Source organism: Sapajus apella, unplaced genomic scaffold, assembly GCF_009761245.1.
Source record: "Sapajus apella isolate SASKATOON/1434 unplaced genomic scaffold, GSC_monkey_1.0 scaffold3, whole genome shotgun sequence".
In the NCBI taxonomy this organism is placed as follows: domain Eukaryota; kingdom Metazoa; phylum Chordata; class Mammalia; order Primates; family Cebidae; genus Sapajus; species Sapajus apella.
The window spans coordinates 4420797-4427797 of NW_022436943.1; positions in this window are offsets into that span (position 1 = coordinate 4420797).

Consider the following 7001-nt stretch of genomic DNA (forward strand, 5'->3'; position numbering starts at 1 on the left):
CCAGTTGATTTAAAAAAAAAAAAAAGTGTGTCTTCCTCAGTTCAGTGCTCTTGCTTCCTCTCTCACCATGTGATCTCTTTGCAACACCTGCTCCCCTTATGCTTTCTGCCCTGAGTTGGAAGAGCCTCAGGCCCTCACCAGAGGCAGCTGCCCAATCTTGACTCTTTCAACCACCAGAATTATAAGCCAAGTAAACCTCCTCATAAGTGACCCAGCCTCAGGTATTCTGTGATAGTAACACTAAACAAATTAAAACAGGTATCTAATAGACATCTCTTCCAACTTATGTCCAAATATGTCTCACCTGCAGTCTTCTTCATATCTGTTGGCAACTCCAAACTTCTAGATGCCCAGGCCAAAAACTATGGCAAAATTTTGATTCCTTTCTTTCTCTCACACCTACATCTAAGTCATCAACCAATAACGCTGGCCATACCTTTGAAATAAATCCAGAATTTCAAGTATTTGATTTTTATAGGGTGTGATAAGGGCTAGTCTATAGGAAAGCACATCTAAGTGGGGAATCTAAGTCACAATGGAGGACAGAGAAAGCTTCCTGGAGGAGGGGATGTTTCAACTTCATCTTGAGGAATGATTAGAATTAGAGAAGGTGACGAGACATTCTAAGAAGACAGAACTGAGTATACAAAGACCTGGAGGTGTAAAACAGCAGGACCCAAGTGGGGCTTCAAGTAATGGATATGTAGAGGAGGAGATGGACAATCAGGCAAGGATCAGCTCCAAGAAAGTTAAGAGATCAATTAGGGTACAGACTATCACAAAGGAGTCATACAGGGAGCCACTCAAGAATTATAAGCAGAATAGTATTATCTCTCCTCCAATTTCAGGACAGTGCAATATATTTCCACAGTGGCAAACATTTTTCAGAGATGATCTCAACCAGCTACTGATTTATAACGAACCACCCCAAAAACAGGGTCTTAAAACAATACTTATTTATTCTTGCTTACATGTCTGCATGTTGACCAGGCTTGATCTAGACTGGACTTGGTTGGGCTGCTCTGCTTCAATCTGCAGATCTGTCTGGTCTCATTTCCTTCCTGTAGGTTGGGCTTGGGTCTTCTCCATGTATGTTCATTCTGGGGCCCAAGCTAAAGGAGAAGCAGATACCTAAGGGGCATTCTCATCCTTTTTGAGCAAGTGAGTCTCCAGGGCATGCTCTTCTCATGGCAATGGCAGAAGTCCCAGAGGGCAGCAGAAATTGTGGTTCCCCTTAAGTCCCAGGCTTAGAGTAGGTGCATAGTAACTTCTACCCACATTCATTGGATAAAGCAAGTCATTTAGCTGAGTTCAGAGTCAATAGGCAGGGAAGTCCATTATGCCTTTAGTGGGACAAACTATAAACTCACTTGTAAAGGGTATGGATAGAGGGAGTGGTGAAAACTTTGGGCCAAGAATTTTATCTATCGTAGAGACCATTTTTATTCAGCACTTAGAGACTGCATGGTGCAATAGAAAGAGTAGCTATGGAGTCACACAGACTATCACTTAGTAACTCTGTGCTTTTCTCCAAGTTATGTAAAATTTTCTAGCCATCACTTTTCTTATCCCTAAAACCTATTTTGATACCTCCCCCCTTATAATGGATTATAAGAATTGCATGTGATGTTGGGGCTTTGTACTTTGGGCACCAGTGCTAATTAAAACCCTCTGACTGCTAGCTACATCTAGTGTGTTCTGTTCCTACTAGTAAGAACTATGGAAGGAAGAAAATGGTTGGATTGTGGTGCTGCAAAGTTACCATATTGGAGAGAAACAAAAACCCAATAGGACCAAGAATATAGCATTTCTCCAAGATGTCTATTAACACCCACTCTTCTGGCAACTACAGCTATTTGTCTTTGGGGGAAAGATGTGTCTCCCATAAGAAAGGCCAGCCATTTGCTAATATGTATTTGATCTGGCAGTTCTTTTCCACATACACTTGATTCCATGGCAGTCTGAATTTTTGGATTGTGGATAAGAGGGGTGTTTAACTCGGAAGGGTCAGGGACAACACTGGGCAGGAAGCACATGGGAGAAGCGCCCCTGGCATTGCTTGAGAATTTGTTCTCCCTGGGTCTGCCGCTTCTGCTCTGTCCAAACAGCCTCTCTGAGCCGAAAAACTGTGCCAAAGACAATAACAAGAATGCTCTTATTTATCTTTTCAGATCGAACCCAACCTGCCCAACATCTCACGGCTCTTTGAATCTCAAGCCTCTTGAGTCCCACGTTGCTCCACAATTCCACTTTCCTCCCATCTTCTTGCTCTTATATCTTCAATAAGCCTTTTCCAGTGGAATTTTCTAGAGAGAATTAAGCTTTAATGCTTTAAGGCCTCCATTATAATTATAAATTAATTGTTCTTCTGTGCATCTAGAATAGTATCGCTTTACACCATCCTTGGAATAATATAGATGAGAATTACTTAAATAGTTTTCTGGAAGGTTTAATTCTCTTACAGGAACCCTAGTTGAGCAAGGCTGCTAGAATGTGTTTCTTATCATGTGGTAGAAGATGGACCCCAGCACCATACCCCACATTCCAATATATGGTATGGGGACAGAAGAAGTGGGAGCAGGGAGATTCTTTAAACAATACGACCTGGGAATTTACATGTATTCTTTCTGCTTACACCAGGTCAGCCAAAACATAATTTCATAGCCAAACCTAGGCACAAAGGATACTTGGAAAAGTCATTTATAGCTTGGCAGCCATATACATAGCTAAGACTTTTAGATATTTTATTACTAATAGGAAGAAAGATGGGATAAACAGGAAGATATTTATCAGTCTGTCACATTGGACTATTATTCACCAGACAGTATTTTTTTTTCTCTTTTTAGACAGGGTCTTGCTCTGTTGCCCAGACTAGAGTACAGTGGTGCAATTATGTCTCATTGCAGCCTCTGCCTCCTGGGCTTCAATCATCCTCCCACCTCAGCTCCCCGAGTAGCTGGGACTACAGGCATGCACCATCACGGCTGGCTTTTTAAAATTTTTTGTAGCAACGAGATCACATTTTGTTTTCCAGGCTGATCTTGAACTTCTGGGTCCAAGCAATCCTGCCTTCGCCTCCCAAAGTGCTGGGATTACAGGCATGAGTCACCATGCCCAGCCTCATGAGACAGTACATTTTATAACGGCAGAAATTGTCTCATTCACTAAGCACAAATAAGTTGAGTATATTTTTTAGCACAGTATTTATCACATAGAAGACCCTTAATAACATTGATTGAATTCAATCTATTTATATCCCATGCAGGTAATCCAGACAACTGTCTTGAATTACAGTTTTCAAAAGATTCAGAGGCTAAACACTTCAGTATGTATGTAACATTTTCTCTTTTTCCTCTTTTCCTGCTCCTCCTCCTTTGTCTCCCCCACCCCTTCTTCTTCTAAGGTAACCTTGATTTTATTTCTGAGCTAAGTTTCTCTTTGTTAGTTTTAATTATTGATTACGTTGACTCTTCAAATCTTCAAGATCAATTTGTGGACTTTCACAAACCTGCAGAAGAAAACTCCTGTCCTCAGTTGGGACACAAAGGGAACTGTTAAGATATGAAGATTATGTAGAAAAAAATGAGTTGATATTTGTAAAAAATATTTTTTTTTTGAGACGGTCTTGCTTGATCCCCCAGGCTGTAGTGCAGTGGTGCGGTATCAGCTCATTGCAACCTCTGCCTCCTGGGTTCAAGTGATTCTCACACCTCAGCCTCCCTAGTAGCTGGGACTACAGGTGTCCACCACCACAGTTGGCTAATTTTTGTATTCTTAGTGGAGACAGGTTTTCACCATGTTGGCCAGCTGGTCTCAAACTCCTGACCTCAAGTGATCTGCCCACCTTAATCTCCCAAAGTGCTGGGATTATTGGCATGAGACACTTGGCCTGGAAAAAGTACTTTTTTAAATAAAAAGCATTTATAATGGTGCCTGGCACACAGTAAATGCTATATAAGTGTCATAGATTTTAGAAAATTAGAGCCAAGCAGTCCGTGCTCTCATCCTCCCATAACCAAGTACAGATGAACTCCAATTTATGTACCAGTGGCTTTCCAAAAGCTCCCTTGTAAGCAAATGTTTCAAATTCTAAATGTGTTTCCCCCCAAAACAGTGCTACAGATTAGGTTTGGTTCCTAAGCCAACCTATTAAGTAGACCAAACCTATTTAACTCACACCATGGCTGATTCGGAACCACTGTGGCCCCAAGACCAGTGTCCCTCTAGGCAGAAGATGGTGGATAGGTTTAATCTCCCAACCCAATTCCAACTGATTACTTGTGGCTGCATGGATCTCTGTCTGGAGAAGAATTCTGAGGTTGGCCTTAGCAGGAAAGCATACTAGAATCAATTAATGATGCCTGAAGAAATGGGAAAAGAAGACCAAAAACCAGATATTGTCATCTCTACTCCACTTACCTTGTCTCTGAGTACTCCTCAATCTTGAGCCCTGAAGAGTGTAGGGAGTAGGGGAAGAGGACAGGAGAAAGATACAGAGAGCAGAGAGGGGAGTCAGACCCTGAGCGAGGCTTCAGTGGCAGTATGGGAGGCCCTGATGAAATCAATGGCTGGGGCAGCTCTGATGTGGGGATAAATCTGTTCAGTAGTATGAGTAATTTATAAATCAAGTATTCCCATATCAGCAGTACCTGCCAAGCTCTTCCTCACACCCCAATAATCCATCCACTAGCAAGCAAGGGGAGGTAAGGTATCGATATCTTCTATTCCACTGACATTTAAAGAAGTGAGGCTCAGAGTGGTTAAATGACTTGTCACACAGTGAGGCCTAGGACATCAGTCATGAGTTATATATAAATGCAATGTCAGAGTAAACTGAAAATGAGCATGCATAACCCAGCAAGATGATCCCACAAACCACCACCTTGCATTCAGAACTGTTACTAAAGTTTGGGATGGGTCGAGCTTTGATCCATAGTGCTGAGGTTTTCAGAGTGGACATTAGGTTGGAAAATAGACTTTGCATGTAGTTTGCTGAGAACTTGTTTCTCAGGGTAAACTGGAAAAAAAAAAAAAAGTATTTGATGCTAAAAGCAAATCCCAAGCTAGGTCACATTTAGGAGAGTACTGTAGCCCAGCAGGCCCCCAAAATGTCATGTCAGCTTTCGAAGGCATTTCACAGTTGCTGCAACAGCACTGCTGGAACAAAGCCAGGTGGCTTTGGAAGAAGCCCAGTCCTTTAGACATAGATGACACTGCCAAGAGCAAAATAAAAAAGGGCCATTGCGTGGCTTGGCATCTGGATCCTGCAGCTGCCAAATCATATCCATTAGCCATGCCAAAGTAATCCGTGGAGAAATTCCCAATGAGAGGCCCAGCAAGTCAGAAAATTGCCTATGATCCAGGCAAGCAGCGGGTTCCAGCTCACCAGGTCCGCTGAGATTGTCCGGCAACTTTAAGAAAGTCAGCAGATAGATTTCAGTTCCTGCCTCTTGCTCATAGACGGGCATTTTTGTGAGTGTATGTTCTCATACATGTGGGAGAGTGACCGAAAGAAAGACAGGGCCGGGGAAGAGAGGGGGAAATTGGGAAGGAGAGCCAGATAAAAGCCATTTTGTAATTCCACTATATAATAGGAAACTGAGTCACGGGGACTGAAATCCCACCCTGAAGGGAGAAAAGTCACGCCTACCCTGCTAGGGAGGAAAGAAAAAACAAATAAAAACTCTCAAAAGTTGGCCGAGCTGGGCAGAAGCTCTTCTCCCACCCTCACATCTGCTTTGGGCTTTTCTTCTTTTCAGATTGTTGTGAGAAAACAGATGGCTACAGAAGCCTGAATTTTAAATTTATGAATGGAAATTTGAACAGATGTTAGCAATCAAGATGGCATATAAGAATTTTTTTCATACCGTGTTTACAGCCCAGCCTCCCTCACATAAATGGGAGAACGGGCCATAAAAAGGGTAGTTTTTGATCTCAGGGACAGCCTGGATCCAGCGTGGTGATTATGTGGCACAATGGCGGAAATATGGAAACAACAAAGGGAAAAGACACGAATCAGCTCCCTGTTTACATGCTAAATATTTATCTGCAAAATGCTAAAATGTATCTGGAAGAAAACTGTAAATTCATCAGAGCACTTTCTGTGACTTCAGGAGGTGAAGTACAAGCCCAAGTTTTAACGAGTGTCTGTGGATACCTAGTTACTTCAATTCTCTTTAGACTTTTCACAGGACATAGGTCATTTGTTTGTTTTGCTTGGCCGAATGTCCCAAATATATGGAATCCCACCAAATTTCACAGAGAAGTGGAGAAGATTTGATGATGCATGCAATGTTTGGAACTGGGCTATTACTAAGAAGGGTAGTGGTGGTGGGGGTGAGGAGGAGAAGGGGGTGGGGAGATGTCGGGGTATGTGGGGTGGGGATGGCAAAGTGAATCAAACATAATCTAGGTCCTCAGTACAATTAGAACTGAAGGCAACCAAAATGCCCATCGACAATAGACTGGACAGGGAAAATGTGGCACATATACACCATGGAATATTATGCAGCCATCAAAAACGATGAGTTTGTGTCCTTTGTAGGGACATGGATGAACCTGGAAACCATCATTCTCAGCAAACTGACAGAAGAGCAGAAGATCAAACACCGCATGTTCTCACTCATAGGCGGGTGTTGAACAATGAGAACACATGGACACAGGGAGGGGAGCACTACACACTGGGGTCAGTTGGGGGGAAATAGGGGAGGGATGGTGGGGGGTGGGGAGCTGGGGAGAGATAGCAAGGGGAGAAATGCCAGATGTAGGTGATGGGGAGGAAGGCAGCAAATCACACTGCCACGTGTGTTCCTATGCAACAATTTTGCATGTTCTTCACATGTACCCCAAAACCTAAAATGCAATAAAATAAATAAATGAAAAAAAAAAGAACTGAAGGCAAAAGCAGATATCTATCTCTATCTATAGCTACAGCTATAGCTATCTCTCTCTATATATATATCAACATAAAGCCAGACAAGGTATAATATTAAAGGCTAAAG